This window comes from Dipodomys merriami, unplaced genomic scaffold, assembly GCF_024711535.1.
Source record: "Dipodomys merriami isolate MVZ:Mamm:240054 unplaced genomic scaffold, mDipMer1.0.p SCAF_199, whole genome shotgun sequence".
NCBI classification, from domain to species: domain Eukaryota; kingdom Metazoa; phylum Chordata; class Mammalia; order Rodentia; family Heteromyidae; genus Dipodomys; species Dipodomys merriami.
This window is the reverse complement of record NW_027203370.1, coordinates 283,379-299,833: the sequence shown is the minus strand read 5'-3', so window position 1 is coordinate 299,833 and position 16,455 is coordinate 283,379. Positions and strand designations below refer to the sequence as shown.

At 40.1% G+C, this 16,455-nt stretch overlaps 1 long non-coding RNA gene across 2 annotated transcripts; it reads right to left on the bottom strand.

Moving 5' to 3' along the window:
• Positions 1 to 5,790: 5,790 nt before the first annotated feature.
• LOC138831517 (uncharacterized) lies at positions 5,791 to 15,278 on the bottom strand. Of its 2 annotated transcripts, none has more exons than XR_011373354.1 (3): positions 13,304 to 15,278; positions 9,970 to 10,161; positions 5,791 to 7,252 (listed from the first exon to the last, which is right to left on the bottom strand). It is a non-coding gene; the product is annotated as an uncharacterized lncRNA (long non-coding RNA). The 2 variants fall into 2 exon arrangements; XR_011373355.1 differs by lacking the exon at positions 5,791 to 7,252 and adding an exon at positions 9,022 to 9,640.
• Between the last annotated feature and the right edge of the window lie 1,177 nt (positions 15,279 to 16,455).

Sequence of the window (16,455 nt, the reverse complement as noted above, 5' to 3'; positions counted from 1 at the left end):
TAATTGATTTTTAAAATTTATATGCTTATTTCATCTAGGAAATCAAAAGTTAATATTTTGGATTTTTGGTGAAATTTGAAACTAGGCAATTAAAAGCACTCATTGTCCTCAAATTCAGTATTTAAAATTATTAAAACTTTATTCATATGTTTTAGTTGTCCGAAATTTGAGCCACGCATGGTAGCTCATACTTGTAATGCTAGCTGCTGGGTCTTTACTGATACAGAGAGGATTATGATTTGAGGCTAGCGCAGGGAAACATTCACAATATTGGATCTAAATCAATATCTGAACCCAATGCATTGTGCTTTATATTTCATCTACTCAGAAAATGTAAAAAGAAGGATTGTGGACCATGCTAGCATGGTCATAAACAGAAAACCCTGCCATAAAAATGGATAAAGCAGGGCTGGGAAGGTGGGTCAGTGGTAGAGCGCTTGCCTTATATGCATGAGGCCTTGTGTTCAATTCCTCAGCACCACATAAGCAGAATAAAAAAAAGCCGGAAGTGGAATTGAGGCTCAAGTGGTAGAGTGCTAGCCTTGAGCTGAAGAGCTGAGGGACTGTGGCGAGGCCCAGAGTTCAGCCCCCCCCCCCCCAAAAAAAAATAAGTCTAAAGCAGAGCTGGGCTCAGGTGGCTCATGCCAGGAAACTACTCAGGAAGTTCAGATCTGAAGAACACAGTTCAAAGCCAGTCTAGGCAGAAAAGTCTTTGAGACTCTTATCTCCATTAAACCACCAGAAAATCAGAAGTGGCACTGTGGCTCAATCAGTAGAGCACTTGCCTTGAGCTTAAGAGTGCAAGGACTGTCTCCAGGCCCAGAGTTCAAGACACATGACAAACAAAAACAAAAGTGACTAAAGCAAAAAGAGAGGTGTGTGGCTCAACTTTTAGAGGGACCTACCATAAGTGCAAGAAGCCCTTAATTTAACTGCTAGTATAGAAAGGAGGAAAGGATATGAATCAAAGAAGTAAGGGAGGAATTATGATATAATCAAATACTAGAATGATAAGTATTAAATAAAGAGATTACAGGTATTTTATATGAAAAGATACTGATTGTTTACTAAAAGGAAATTATAAAATGTGGAATTAAGGCTGAAATACATATACAACTTTTGTTTTTCTGTAAAATGATACTTATGTGCCCCTTTAGTTTAACAGTAGTAAATGAGTTTAAAACAATATGGGTGGTTAGAAATGAATCATTATTTCTTTTCACTTTTTCTGCTATATTCACCACTTACAAAATCCAAACAATGTTGATCATTTTAATTATTAATTCATTAATTTAATCTTTCATATTTAGTGTATAGTCTATTGTGCACATCATTTAAATGTTTGAACTCTTTTCGTTTGTTTGTTTTTTGTCCATCATGGATCTTGAACTCTGGCCTGGGCACTGTCCCTTAGCTCTTCACCTCAAGGCTAGCACTCTACCACTTGAGCCATAGAGCCACTTCTGGCTTTTTCTGCTTATGTGGTACTGAGGAATTGAACCCAAAGATTCAACATGCAAGGCAAGCACTCTAGTACTGAGACAACTTCCGAGCCCTGATCTCTATTTTTCCTTCAGACATGGGACTTGAACACAGGGCATTAGTATTGTCCCAGAACTCCTCTGCTCAATGCTAGTACTCTAGCATGCCAGTTTAAACCACAGTGCCATTTCTTGTTTTTAGTGGTTAATTGTAAATAGCAGTCTCATTGGAACTTTTTGGCCCAGGCTGTCTTTAAAACACCATATTCATTTCTCAGCCTCCTGAAATGGTAGGATTACAGGTATAAGCCTCCTGAACCCAGCTTCTCATTTTTTAAAAAAGTGTTATATGTTTAGTTCCCCCTCAAATACATACAAAGTGAGATGCAAATTAACGTTAAATGAACCACCAATTGAGGATGTTGAGATTACAAGCGATTGCAATATTTTTTACATTTTTTTATATGTGGGCCTTGAACTCAGGGTCTGGGGGCAGTCCCTGTTCTTTTGTGCTCAAGGCTATCACTCTACCAGTTTGAACCAGTGCCGCTTCTGTTTTCTTGCTAACCAGTTTATGAGATATTAGTTTCACAGACTTTCTTACCCAGGTTGTCTTTAAACCTCAATTATCAGATCTCAGCCTCCTGTGGTGCTATGATTACAGGCATGAGCCACTGGCACCAGCTTTTTAAAAAAGGGACAACAATTCATATGCCAGAAGCTTTGACTTATGCCTATAATACTACCTACTCTAGAGGCTGAGATCTGAAGATGATGATTTGAATCTAGTGGTGCAAAAACGTCTCTGTGAATCTTTTATCTCCCATAAACTGTTCAAAAAAATCCAGAAGTGAAGCTTTGGCTCAAGTGGTAGAGTGTACTCTTGAGCAAAAAAGAAGCTCAAGGATAGTACCTAGATCCTGCAATCAAACTCCATTTCTTACACACACACACACACACAAACACACACACACAAACACACACACAAACACACACACACACACACACACACACACACACACACACACACACAAACCCAAAAGCAAATAGAAAATATGAAGAAATCAATGAAAAATTTTTAATATTGTAAGGACTTTTGGGTTTAGAGGTATAACTTAGTTGGTAGGACAATAGCTATCGATTGAAACTATCAAGTACCAAGGACATAAAAAAAAGAATTATCTGCTCTGCTCTGTATTTTCCTATTCTCATATGTTCTCATTTGGGAACTCTCTTCTTTTTAAAAAAATTGTTTTAGCGGTGATGTAGAGCAGGGTTACCTTTCTGTATGTCAGGTAACTACTACATTTCCTTCCTTTTACATAATCTCATCTGTTCCCCCATTCTCTTCCATACCCTCTCTCCCATCTTGGCCCTCGACTTGCATGGTTCACTTTCATCAATGTCCAGTAGAGCCAGAGGGCTCTGCTGCTGCAATATTCTGTGTCCTTCCCCCATTTTTCCTGTATATTAGGTGAAGAATACAGACTCATCAGAAAATGAAAAGACAAATTAAGAAAAGTCCCTTTGTTTTCTTATTGCAATATATATATATATATATATATATACATATACATATATATATATATAGAGAGAGAGAGAGAGAGAGAGAGAGGGAGAGAGAGAGAGACAGGGAGACAGAGAGAGAGAGACAGGGAGACAGACAGAGAGAGACAGGGAGACAGACAGAGAGAGAGAGAGAGAGAGAGAGAGAGAGAGAGAGAGAGGAGAGAGAGTATTATATAGAAAAGGTGCTTGAGTATTACAACTTGGTGATTTTCGCCAAAGGCTTCCTCTTCTGTTCTTACTGTATATGATGCCTAGAGTCCTGTACAGTATATCATATCCCATTGTGTTTTAAACCTTTCTTCCACATATTAGGGGAAAATGTACCATTTGTCAATTTGATGTGGTTAACTTTCTTAATATGATTTATTCTAGTGTCCTCCGTTTCCCTGCAAATTTCATTATTTTATCCTTTCTAATGGCTCTGTAAAATTCCATTGTATATAGATAGCATAATTATTGGTTCCATTCATTTATTGTGGGGCATCTGGGTTGTGGACATTTCTTGTCACTGTGAATTGAGCAGCAAGGAACATGGTTGTGCAAATGTCCTTGCCATTTTCTAGTTTCTCCACTTCCCCACCAACATTTGTTGTCTGAATTCAAGATATTTGGATAAGATGGTATCTCAGGATTACTTTGATATTTATTTTCTTTATGGCCAGGGATGATGAACCTTTCCTGATACGTTTTTTTGCCATTCTTACCTCTTCTTCTGAGAAGTCTCTCCTTAGCTCCTCTGCCCACTTGATGATTGGTTTATTTGTTTTGGGTGGTGTAGTTTCCTGAAATCCATGTATACATTGAAAATTAGCCCTTTGTCTGATGTATTGCAGGTAAATATCTTTTCCCAATTTGTTGGCTGTCTTTTTAGTTTAGTGGCTATGTCCCTAGCCTGTGTAGGTTTTTTCCTTTGATGTAGTCCCATTTGTTGGGTCTCTCTCCTATTTGTTATGCCCCTGGAATTCTATTCAGGAAGTTCCTGCCAGTACCTATAAGTTCTTTTTTTTAATTATTACTTTAATGGGAAAAATTTTATTTACTTTTATAAATACGTTGCAAGACAAAACTTTTCAAAAATACTTTCCCCCCCAAAAAAAATTAAAAAAATAAAGGAAAGCTCGTAATAGGTAGGCAGACAATCTTGAGTCCTCTTTTTGTTCTTAAGGAGAGCTCTCTGCAGTGTAGGGCAGGACAATTGCCACACACCCAACACTGCCATGGGTTTGGCCTTGGGGAGAGAAAAGGCCAGCCTGAACTGAGTGTCCTCTCCTGGTCACGGCCATACTTACACCTTCTAGTACCTATAACACTATCTAGGATTATCTAGTATGGATCCTACTATAGTTGGGCTATGCTGTATACAATGTTAACCTTTGAGAACATATATCTCTCTCTGCATATATGTCTGAATTATAAAGTATAAGTTGGACTCCAAGTTCAACAAACACAAGTTATTCTCTATGTGTTCCCAGTGTCCCTATGAGGCTCTCTCAACAGCTGTTCATTTTTCCTGTTTAGATAACATTAAACACCATAGTTTTGTTAGGTCAAGAATAAAGATGAGGGGTGAAAATAAACTTTTGCCTTTAAATAGCTTATTATCCTCAACCCCAAACTAGGAGTTAAATTAGAAAACATTTTGTTGTTGTTGTTGTTGTTGTCTCCGGAGCGATTACTCCATTACTGGTGAGGCCTGTGAGGTGTGGGGTACACTCCCAGCCTCCCCCATGCCGCAGGCGGGTGCGGCAGGTGGAGGCGCGCACTGGGCCACTCCATTCACTTCACAGGGCTTACAACGCACGAAGGGGCCAACGTCACAGGTGGCCGGCGGAGCAGGGCCAAGGCGGTAAGCAGAGCTGCCCTGAGCACGGGGCGAGCCTGATGCATGGCGCCTGCGCAGGGGCCAACTGGAGTAAGGGATTACCGGGTCGAGGCACATGGTGCAAGATTGTGGGAACTGGAGCGCAACTACCTGTGCTCGGCATGCAGCTGCCCAGCTCGCACCTCAGCACCTATAAATTCTAATGTCATCCTTATTCTGTCTTATAGTAGTTTGGCTGATTTTAATGTAATCCATTTTGAGTTGATGTTAGTGCAAGCAGAGATCCACTTCTAGTTTTCTGCCTATAAATGTCCAGTTTTCCCAACATCAATACTTGAAAAGGATATGATGTGTGTGTGTGTGTGTGTGTGTGTGTGTGTGTGTGTGTGTGTGTGTGTGTGTGTGCGTGTGTCTGTGTGTGTGTGTGTGTGGTGTGTGTGTGGGGGGGGGGTTGTGGGGCTTGAACTCTGGGCCTCGGAGCTACCCTTCAGCATTTCATCTCCAGGCTAGTACTTGAACCATCTTTCCACTTCCCATTTTCTTGTGGTTTACTGGAGCAAAGAGTCTCATGGACTTCCCTGGCCCTGCTGTCTTTCAACAACCATCCTCAGATCTCAGCCTTCTGAGTAGCTAGGATTAATGGCATGAGCCACAGGCACCCGGCAAGGCTATGTTTTTTCCACACTACATCTTTCGCTCTTTTGTCGAATATCAGATGATTGTAAGTATGCGGTTTTATTTATGTGGTCTTTTCATCTTTTTAATACGTTTTTTTATTGTAAAAATAATGTACAAAGGGGTTACAGTTACATAAGGTAAGTAATGTGTTTATTTCCTTTCAAGCATTGTTACCTCCTCCTTTGTTTTCCCCCTACCATCCCTACCCTTCCACCTCCACAACTACTTTCCATCCCCCCTTCCCACTCTCTGCCTAAATTGTAAAGTTCGTTTTTGAACATAGTGTCTTGATCTCATTGTTAAAATTGGCCTATCCCTAGTTAAGCATTTGGTTTTTACCCTTCACCTCCCAAAGCTAGAGAAATGTATATACAAGATACAGGGCACAACATCAAAGAAACAAAAAAACCACATAACTTAGGTTTCAAGATTTGGTGGAAGAATGATGACTGTTGAATTAACTTGATAAGTATTCTATAGTTTTTAATGGTAAGGCTTATTAACTCAAAGGTGGAGCAAAAACATTCAGAATAGTGGAATGTGGCAACTACTCATTTGATGTGTGTGGATAGATTATGATTAATAAAAATATATCTATTAAATCCCAGTGGTAGACTGCTGTGCTAACTGGGAGGAGTCTTTGGTAATGCCAGGGGTTTGAATACTGGTAATGAAGCAGAATATGAGGGGAGGGCATTTGCTAAGGATGTAACATCCTAGGCTCATAACAAATACATTGTAGTAGAATGCTAAGTGATGATCAACTGAGCATCAAATTTTATTTGTTGACTTCTTTGTTTTGTGAAGTCCAGGGATTTGAACCTAGAACCTGGGTGCTCTCCCTTAATTTTTTCTCAAGGCTAGTGCTCTACCAGTTGAACCACAGCTTCATGTCCATAATTTTATTGGTTAATTGGAGATCAGTCTTTCCAAATTTCTGCTTTGGGCTTGCTTCAAACCTGATCTTCAGGTATCAACCTCCCAAGTAGCTAGCATTCCAGTTGTGAGCCACCAGAGTCTGGCTAGAATCACATTTTAAAAGTATTCACTAGGTGAATCAGGCGTGTCTAGCTACTATTTGAGAACTTTGGTTCCAGTGGGTCATGTCAGATTTAGAATAACATCAGAATTTTTCTTCTTGTAACCTATAGCATCCAATATCGTTTTTCTTCATTGTACCTTTTTTTCTTACTTCACAAGCAAGCACGTCAGTGATGTTTTCCTTTTCTGAAGCAAGTTAGGTCCTTTCCCATCACTGAGGGATGTACTTGCTTTTCTTACTGCCTGGATTACCTGCTTCTAGTTAATTGCATGGATGATGGCTCTCAGGTTAACTGTCTCCTCCTCAGGGATATCTCCTCACATACCTGCTGTGAAGTTGTTGCCACAAAACTACCAATGTCATGTCTCTGATTTATAGAAATTATCATTATGATTTCTGGTTTTCTTTTCAGCATGAAATTGATGAGGAGAGAGCCACATTCACTTGTTTCTCCAACACCTATAATAGTGCCTGGTCCTTAGTGCTCAGGAGCCTTGCATGGGGATCAGCCTTTTCCAGCTCAATTTATCCTAGCTTCTGGTCAGGACAGCTCTTGAAGCTGATGTCTGGTGGGTAGCAGTCATCCCTCTCATTCTTTGTGCCTTTCTGTGTTGTTGAGTCCACCTCAGAGCAAGATCAGTGCTTGACATCTATTTGCTGCTATGGAAAGATGGGTATGACATAATACAAGTTAGGGGAACTGTTTTGTGAAGCTGTGTGAAGAGACGCATCCCAATACAAGTTGCCAAGACAAGTGTTTCCCATGCTCAGGAGTGTATTCCACAATTCAGCATCCAAACTATCACCTACTCCCTGATGCACTCAGTGTATATTCCCATTTCCATTAAAAAAAGAAAAATTCAAGATATGCCTTTGATGATTTGTCATTGAATTACTGAAACAAAGTATATAATTTGGGGGCTGGGAAGGTGGCTCAGTGGTAGAGTGCTTGCCTTGCATGCATGAGGCCTTGGGTTTGATTCCTCAGCATCTCATAAGCAAAAAGAAAATAAGCCTGAAGTGGCACTGTGGCTCAAGTGGTAGAGCGCTAGCCTTGAGCTGAAGAGCTGAGGGATAGCTCCCAGGCCCAGAGTCAAAGCTGACAACCGGACCCCCCCCCAAAAAAAAAAGTATATAATTTTATGTATTTGTAAGTCTTTGTCCATCTCTCTTGAGCCCTGGGCATATTTCTATGTGTTTGAAGCTTGGAAAGGGAAATAAGGTTTATTTCAGGATAGTCAAAAACATTTTGGGAGGGATACCAACTTTCCATCTGATGTTCTACAGATGGCCATCTTGGCACAGAAACTAAGTAGAATGTCATAGCATAAGAGACTTGTCCTGATTTCTACTGACTTTCCTCTGGGGTCACAGAGAGTGATCCTACTGCATATGTGTCCCTTGGCTACACTCGAGGGACCAGGTCTCCTCTGAAAATCTAATGGCATGGGAGTAAGAGAAATAAAAACACAGAACCCAGCTTCTCACATTACTAGGATTACAGGCCTGAGTCTCATATACTAACTCATAACTGCCTTTTTATATATTGTGTAGCCGGTTTCATTATATTCAACTCATAGACAGATATACAAATATATGTTTATATTTATTCATCTATTTATAATCAGTGTTATATCTAGAAACACAAAATATATATTCATATAACTATAATGAAAGTTATATTACCACTTTCCCCAATAATGATTTACACTAATATTATGTGAAAAAAATACTTACGATTGAAAATGTTAAAAGCCCTTGTAGTATGAAAAATCGTATTCGATCTTATACATCATATAAAATACTATATAAAATGTAATGAATATAGCATGTATTTCCATATATCTGATTTAATTGCTTCCTGATTTTGTGTTTGTCCATTTATGTAAGCCTTGTTTCTTCTATTGATGATGGCTTATACTTTCCAGTGTCGATATTTCCTATGTATTTTGTCAAATATATTCAGCCCTAAGTAGATTTTTTATGCTAATGGAGCCAAATTTTTCTTCAATATTTCCCAAACCACAATGAATATGTATACAGACTTGAACTCACTGTGGGAAGAAAGTCCCACATACCACTATAAGTATTGTAGCATTTGTCCCAATTGACAGAACAGCTTTCTAGATAATCTGATCTGGTATGTCCTAAAGCTTTTGTAACCACCTTATCACCCCATGCAGGCATGGTCTGGCTTCCTTGCAACTCCCTGTGCACTTCACTGATCCCTTTATATCCAGTAGGCTCCCTTGTGCAGCCTGCAGTTACTCTGTATTTTCCCACACACAGAACACATGTGCATGGTGCTTTACATTGTAGGTGAAAAAAAAAACACATTTAAGACTCATGAATTGTATAATATAACATAAACATTGACATTTTAATAACGTTAGAAAAATAAGTAGAATGATCATTTTACAACAATCAGGACCAAAAAGAAACATAAAGATTTTCTAAAGAAGAGGGGAAGCAATCTCTAAATCTGGATTGTCTTCTAAGTTGCCTTCAGACACAAATTCTGCCTCAGACTCCTCAAAGGGATCTACTTCCTCATTAAAGGCAGTATTTTCTTCCTGAGTCTAGGGAGGGACAGATTCTTATTTCTCAATTGGAAATTGGATCTCCAGCAGCAGGACAGATTGTTCTGGATATTCTGTGAGGACAGAATCCCTTTCCTCAACTGAATCTAGACTTTGAACCTAACTTATGACTGGGGTCATTTTCCATTAGCACATATTTACCCTGCACTCCAAGACCAATACTTTTTTACTGGTTTGGATGTGATCTAGGCGAATTGTGAACATCAATGGAAGATATTCTGGACCATCTTCTTCCTTGGTGGTATGTGAATGTACACCTATATCACATGTGGAGTTCAGAACCAATGGGATGTCTACAGGACTCAAAACTACTTGAGCCTTTCTACACATTGAAAAATCCTCTATGTTCACATGCTTTCTGGAGTCCAGTGTTGGCTTCCAATCTCCATCAGTCACCATAGGCGACATCACTGATGGGTTCTTTAGCTGGAATTCAGCAGCAAGTTCTCTACAGTGACACAAACATAGGTACAGGAGTCTTAGAGTAGACTCTAGAAGTTAAAGTGTTACTAAACTTCTATGAGGATTTAACAGGAGAAGCTGTAGAACTTGAGTTTGGACTGAACACTGATGAGAAGGTAGGGTGTTTCTAATGAGTGGTTATGTCCAAGTTCTTTTAAAAAGGGAACAGACATTACTCGGCATAGAACATCCATAAAAGGACATTTTGCCAAGCTGGGTAGTACAAAGGGTTCTTGGACAAGCAGGCCCATCCCTTGATACCTAGGTTCCATCCCTACTCACAAGCTCTAAGGCATCTAAACAAGGACTACTTACTCTTTTTCTTGGTCTCACGGGTCATGCTTTGCTCCAGCTGGTCCAGAAGGATATGTAAGCAGGACAGCAATTCTGAAGAGGGCATGTTGAGCTTGTCATACTGTGTAAGTTTTTTCAGCATGTCAAATTTCTTGTGCTCAAAAATCATCATGGTAGACGTCCATCCAAATAGTTAAGATGGAAAAATCGATGCTGTTGGCAAATTGTTGAAAGGAAAATGAGAGTCCGCCGTCTCCATCCTGAGCCTTCTACCACAGACCCTTTCTGGCATGACTAGAATGTTGGGAAGTGGGAAGAGACTCCTGGAAGCAGGATGCTCCTCACAACCCATTTCTAGAAATTTCTAATACAATCCTCCAAAATTCTCCCCGTGATGGGCAGAGAAAGTTGTTTCCCCACTGTATCTGACTTGCTAAACACAACCCTCCCTGTCATTGAGGGATTGTGGTCCATGCGAGCCTGGTCATAAACAGAAAACCCTGTCCTAAAAATGGCTCAAGCAGAGCTGAGCTCAGGTGGCTCATGCCTGTAATCTTAGCTATTCAGGAGGCTGAGATCTGAAGATCCCAGTTCAAAGCCAATCTAGGTAGCAAAGTGTGTGAGACTCCTATCTCAATAAACCACTAGAAAACCAGAAGTGGCACTGTGGCTCAAACAGTAGAACATTCATCTTGAGTTGAAGAGTGCAGGAACAGTGTCCAGGCGCAGAGTTCAAGTCACATGACCAACAAAAACAAAAGTGACTAAAGCGAAAAGAGCAGGTGTATAGCTCACTTTGTAGAGCACCTACCTAAAATACATGAAGCCCTGAGTTTAATTGCTAGTATTGAAAGGAGGAAAGGATATGAAGGAATGGAAGGAAGAAAAGAAGGAAGGGAGGAATTTTGATTTAACCAAATACTGGAAAGATGTGAAGTATTAAATAAAGGTATTACAGGTATTTTATATGAAAAGATACTGATTGTTTACTAAAAGGCAAATTATAAAATGTGGAATTCAGGCTAAAATACACGTACAATTTTGTTTTTCTGTAAAGTGATACTTACATACTTCTTTTGTTTAAAAGTAGTAAATGAGTTTAAAAAAATCGAAGAGTTGTTAGAAATGAATCATTATTTCTTATCACTTTTTCTGCTACATTCACCATCTAAAAAATTGAAACAATGTTGATCAATTCAATTATTAATTTATTAATTTAATCTTTCATCTTTAGTGTATAGTCTATTGTACACATCATTTAATTATTTGAACCCTTTTTTTGTTTGTCTTTTGTCAATCATGGGTCCTGAACTCTGGGCCTGGGCACTGTCCCTTAGCTCTTTACCTCAAGGATATCACTATACCACTTGAACCACAGTGCCACTTCTGGATTTTCTGCTTATGTGGTACTGAGAAATTGAACTCAAAGGCTCATACATGCAAGGCAAGCACTTTACCACTTAGCCACCTTCCCAGCCCTAAACTCTTTATTTTTTCCTTTAGACATGGGGCTTGAATACAGGGCATGGGTGCTGTCCCAGAGCTTCTTTGCTCAAAGTTAGCACTCTACCATACAAGTTTAAACCATAGTGCCATTTCTTGTTTTTTAATGGTTAATTGGAAATAGCAGTCTCATGGTAACTTTTCTGCCCAGGGCTGGCTTTGAACCACCATCCTCATTTCTCAGCCTCCTGAGAAGGTAGGATTACAGGAGTGAGCCACCTGTACCCTTGTGCTCATTTTTTTTCTTTTAACTGTGATTTAAGTTTAGTTCCCCCACCTAAATACGTGCAAACTGAGATGCAAATTGGCTTTAAATAAACCACTAGTTGAGGATGCTGAGATTACAAATGATGGCAAATTGTTTTTAACATTTTTTAATATGTGAAGCTTGAACTGAGGGCCTGGTTGAAATCCCTTTTCTCTTGTGCTCAAGGCTATCACTCTATTAGTTTGGCCCACAGTGCCCCTTTTATTTTCTTGGTAACCAGTTAATGAGATAATAGACTCACAGACTTTCTTACCAAGGTTGTTACTAATCCTCGATTATCACATCTCAGTCACCTGAGTTGTTATGATTACAGGCATGAGCCAATGGCACCAGTTTTTTTAAAAAAAGCAACAACAGATTACTTTAGGGGAGGTTGGAGGAGGAAAGAGCTAGAGGCTAAACAAGCTCTCACATAGAAAATACTTGTAGTGTTCCAGTGAAGAGTCCTAGGCCAGAGAATGACTAAGTGTGCCATCACAGTACAGAGAGTTTGGCCAGAGAGGGAAAATCCAGGCAAGGAGACAGATCTGAGCACTTGCCATTAGCTGCAGCTGCAGTGGCAGCAGCAATGGCAGCAGCCTAGCCGCCAAACGAACAACACAGAGTCTGGGACAATGGTGCCAGAAACAGCAGGTGACTGGATTCTTCTTAAAACCAAAAAGAGCTGACAAGTAGCAGGTATCTTCATCCTGCAGATCACAGACCAGGAACCAAGACTCCAGGGTGAGTAGAATACTGAGATACTTACTCCTTCTCAGGTTACAGAGGAAAGAAGGCCACCCCTCCCGCCCTCACCCCCGGAGGTCTCCATATTTGATATTGAAAAGGCCCAGCTGAGGAGCTAGCTCCAGCTCAGGCCTTGGAAAAAAACAAAAGATTCATTTAGGAGGTCACAGGCACCTGACCTGACCTGCCAGGCTCAGCTCCTCCCTGGGAAAAGTCACCCAGCCCAAGCAGACAAAGCTCTGCCGTGAGGGGAGTGACTTTCTTCACTGGGTAAACAGAGCCAGAGGCTGCCCCTCCCTACAGCAGCCTAGACAATCAAGTGAAATTCAGTAAACATAAACCCTGAGAATGGCTCCAGGCTGGGCTCTGTGTCTCAGAAGCTACCCTTCAGGGAAAAGCTACAATTTGCTGAACGGCCTCAATTCTACCCAGAACCTAGCCTCATCACAGCCTCTTCAAACGAGAGGAAACAGCCATCTCCCTCTTGTGCGAAACTCAAAGCAGATCTCCCTCTCATTGAACTAGCATGGGAGGAGGATCACAAAATCCTGGGTAAAGCAGAGCATTTATCTGCCTGCTCAAACAAATTGACTTAAGAAACCAATCTAGCCACAGGCAAACCAAACACCACAAGCAGACAAGAGACTCCACCAAGAGACTTTGTACAGACACAATGAGATACAGGATCTTCCCATCTAATCCCGCCCCCCCCCAAAAAAAGCTCTTTGTTGTACCTTTTTTGTTTTTTAGTTTAAAAAAAAATTGTTTTCTATTAATCTTTTTTTCTCCCCTCCTATTTTTTTTTTTTATTTTAGGTGTATATGTGTGTCTGTGTGCTTTGTTTAAATCTCTACTGACCTTTTGGTCCTTTTTTTCTTGTTTTTTCTTTTTCATTCTTTTCATTTTTCTTCTGTTTCCTTCTTTTTTGTGTGACTTAATTGCTGGTCTGCTCATCCTCAGATATATGCCATCACCGAATATTAGACTGAAAGACCCTAGTCCCCTAGTATACTTTCGTCAAGGGGCGGGCGCCCCAGAAACTCAGACTCCAGGCCGGGAGATGCAATAAGCAAGAGGAGTTTATTTGACATTTGTGCAAACAGATTCTCTGCCCCGGTCAGTCAGAAAGCCCCGAGCATCGGTTACAAGCCTTTTTAAAGGCAAAAACCCACAAGATTAACGCATAACACAAATCATCACGTGATTGGTTCATTTAAAGGTCACCATATACGCCAACAATCACTTTGCCATGCGGGAAATTTTGTAACAATCTTTGTAAAACAATTGGCTCATGGTTGGTTTAAGGGGGGGTTACATGGTTACAGGCCTATGATTGGTTGACATTTGGCTTAGCTTGGGGTCTTGCCAGGTGGTCGTTATCTCAAGGTCCTGTCTGGGGAATTTCTAAATGGGACCTGAGGAACACGTAATGTCTGTTCTTTATCTACAACCACTGACTTTGTCCTGGGGCCGGCATCTGGTCCCTGAAACTTCTTAACTGATTTCTGGGAAGGGAAGGTCAGTGCTAGCGTAAGCAAGTTTACATAAGCAGAATAAGCAGTTAGCAAGTTAGTAATGGTAATGGTCAATTTTTAATCTTTCATTCCCCACTTCTTCTCTGGGCTAATTTTAATCTTAAAATTCAGGGTGTCTCTATATTATCTTGTGGGGTGTCAGTTGTTCTCAGTGCTTGGTATTGAGATCTCAGAACTAATAAATTGACTGCGCTGATTTTTTTTCTTTTACCAAAGACACCAGTCTGTTGAGTATACAAGGTCCAATTGTAACAAAATTAACAGTACCAAAGGCCCTTATATTTTTTTCCCACCAGTCCTGACTCCGTGTATCACAGTTAACTTAATTTTATGCCAGCTGTACTTTTAAGCTCCAATTTTAAGACATACTCATACCATTTGCGTCATACTCATACCATTTGCTACATAAACTTTCTGAGGTTTGTCTTAAGGACAATTTAAAAATTTTTCCAATTCCTTTTCCATGGCTTTCTTTACCATTTGCTACATACTTAAACTTTCTGAGGTTTTTCTTAAAGACAATCCTTACTTTTTAAAACCTTTCTTCTCAAAAGGGGATATTTTTTCCCCAATTCCTTTCTCAAAACTCTCTTTACTACCCTCCTCTTTGTTACAATTCCTTGAGCTTCTTTGTGGCTAGAGTTTAAAACTTCCCAATTTTTCCTGTGGCTTGTGAAACCAAGTTATCTCAGAACAACCTCAAGGTACCACTGGGCTGGAGAAGCTTGCTAGATTTTAAGGCTAAGAGTATTACTTCCATTGATAACACACTCAGGTTATTACCATACCAGAGCCAAACTAGGCTGTGACCATAGTGTGGATTTCCAGTCACTATGCACTGAAGCACCTAAGGCAAGCAAGCCAGTGATATCCTTGTCCCCAATATCTACTGTGGGAAGAGAGGGTTTCTGGATATCACCCAAAAGAATGTCCCACAAGATCTTAGATTTAGCTGCAGTCAACCAGGAAGCAGACACAGGTGATGGAATCAGGCAGGAGTTTCTCCAGGTGGCTGTCAGGCCATCGTCGAACATTACCCATTAGGGTATGCAGCAGCAGCAGCAGCAGCAGTAGGGTCTCTCAGTGGCTCCAAGGGACTGTAACACCTCATGCTGGGCTGTAAATTCCTACACAGACTGGTTAAGGATACATTGCATAGGCTTGGCAGACTTTTATCGTGCTGTTTTTTTTTTTTTAATTTAATTTAATTTTATTTGTGAACATACTGTACAGAGGAGTTACAATTACATGGGCAGGATAATGCATACATTTCTTACCAAGCATTGCAGCCTCCTCCTTTGTTTACCCTTCACATCCCTTCCCAGCCTCCTCCATCCCCCCCAATCCCAATCCTTCTCCTTCCCCCCCATTCCCCCCGCTCGCACCGACATTGTAAAGCTCGTTTTGGACATGAGTACTTGTACTTCTCATTGTTGCAACAGGTCCACCTGTATTCTTAAACAACTGGTTTTTCCCCATCTCCTCCACAAGTTATACTGACATCAAATATAGTGAAAGCAGGGGTTATACTGTGGGGGAGGGACATACAAAGCAACAAAGAGATAATCTTATAAATGCGTTAGAAACACATGCATGAAAGAAAAAAACATTCAAATACATATCTAAGGGTTCATTTTCCTGACATCACATTATCTGACCTTCAACTATGTTTATTGCAGCATTATTTACCGTAGCTAAGATATGTAACCAACCCAGATGCCCCTCAGTAGATGAATGGATCAAGAAAATGTGGTATATATACACAATGGAATTCTATGCCTCCATCAGAAAGAATGACATTGCCCCATTTGTTAGGAAATGGAAAAACTTGGAAAAAATTATATTAAGTGAAGTAAGCCAGGCCCAAAGAAACATAGATCCCATGGTTTCCCTTATTTGTAATATCTAGTATCCTGCTGCTTTTTAAGATCTTTAAACAATAGTCCAGGACAATTTACCAAAATCACAACTTTTTTATTAACCAGATATTTTTGTAAATAGACACAGAAGGCTCATAAGGCTTAGTCTTGTAACCATCTCTGACAGATGCAGTCTCCATACCTTGCACACCAACAACTGTTAACACTATTTTTATGCCTTTTTTAAAAAAATTATTTTATCTATTTTGCCTCATTTTTTCAAAACTGACTCTGCACCCTTGATCTTAAAATGGGGGTAAAAGGGCGAAGGTCCATCTTCTGTAACTTCTTCAAGCTGACTTCAGGGGTGTTGATCTTACCTAGCCAGGAACCTATAACCTTAGCCTATTTTACAAATAGGCTATCAGGGTTAGATGTCATTAAGAACAATATTTAACTTTTGAGAACTGCACAGACCTTTTCTCCGGCTATAGCAGTGTAGCTTGTTAGCACTCTGGTTTGCAAAAACATCTTTCTAGATGGCTTAGGAATGTGATCTCTAATGATCCCAACAATGCCTAAGTTACCTTTGCAGGCCTTTAGACAGATATCAATA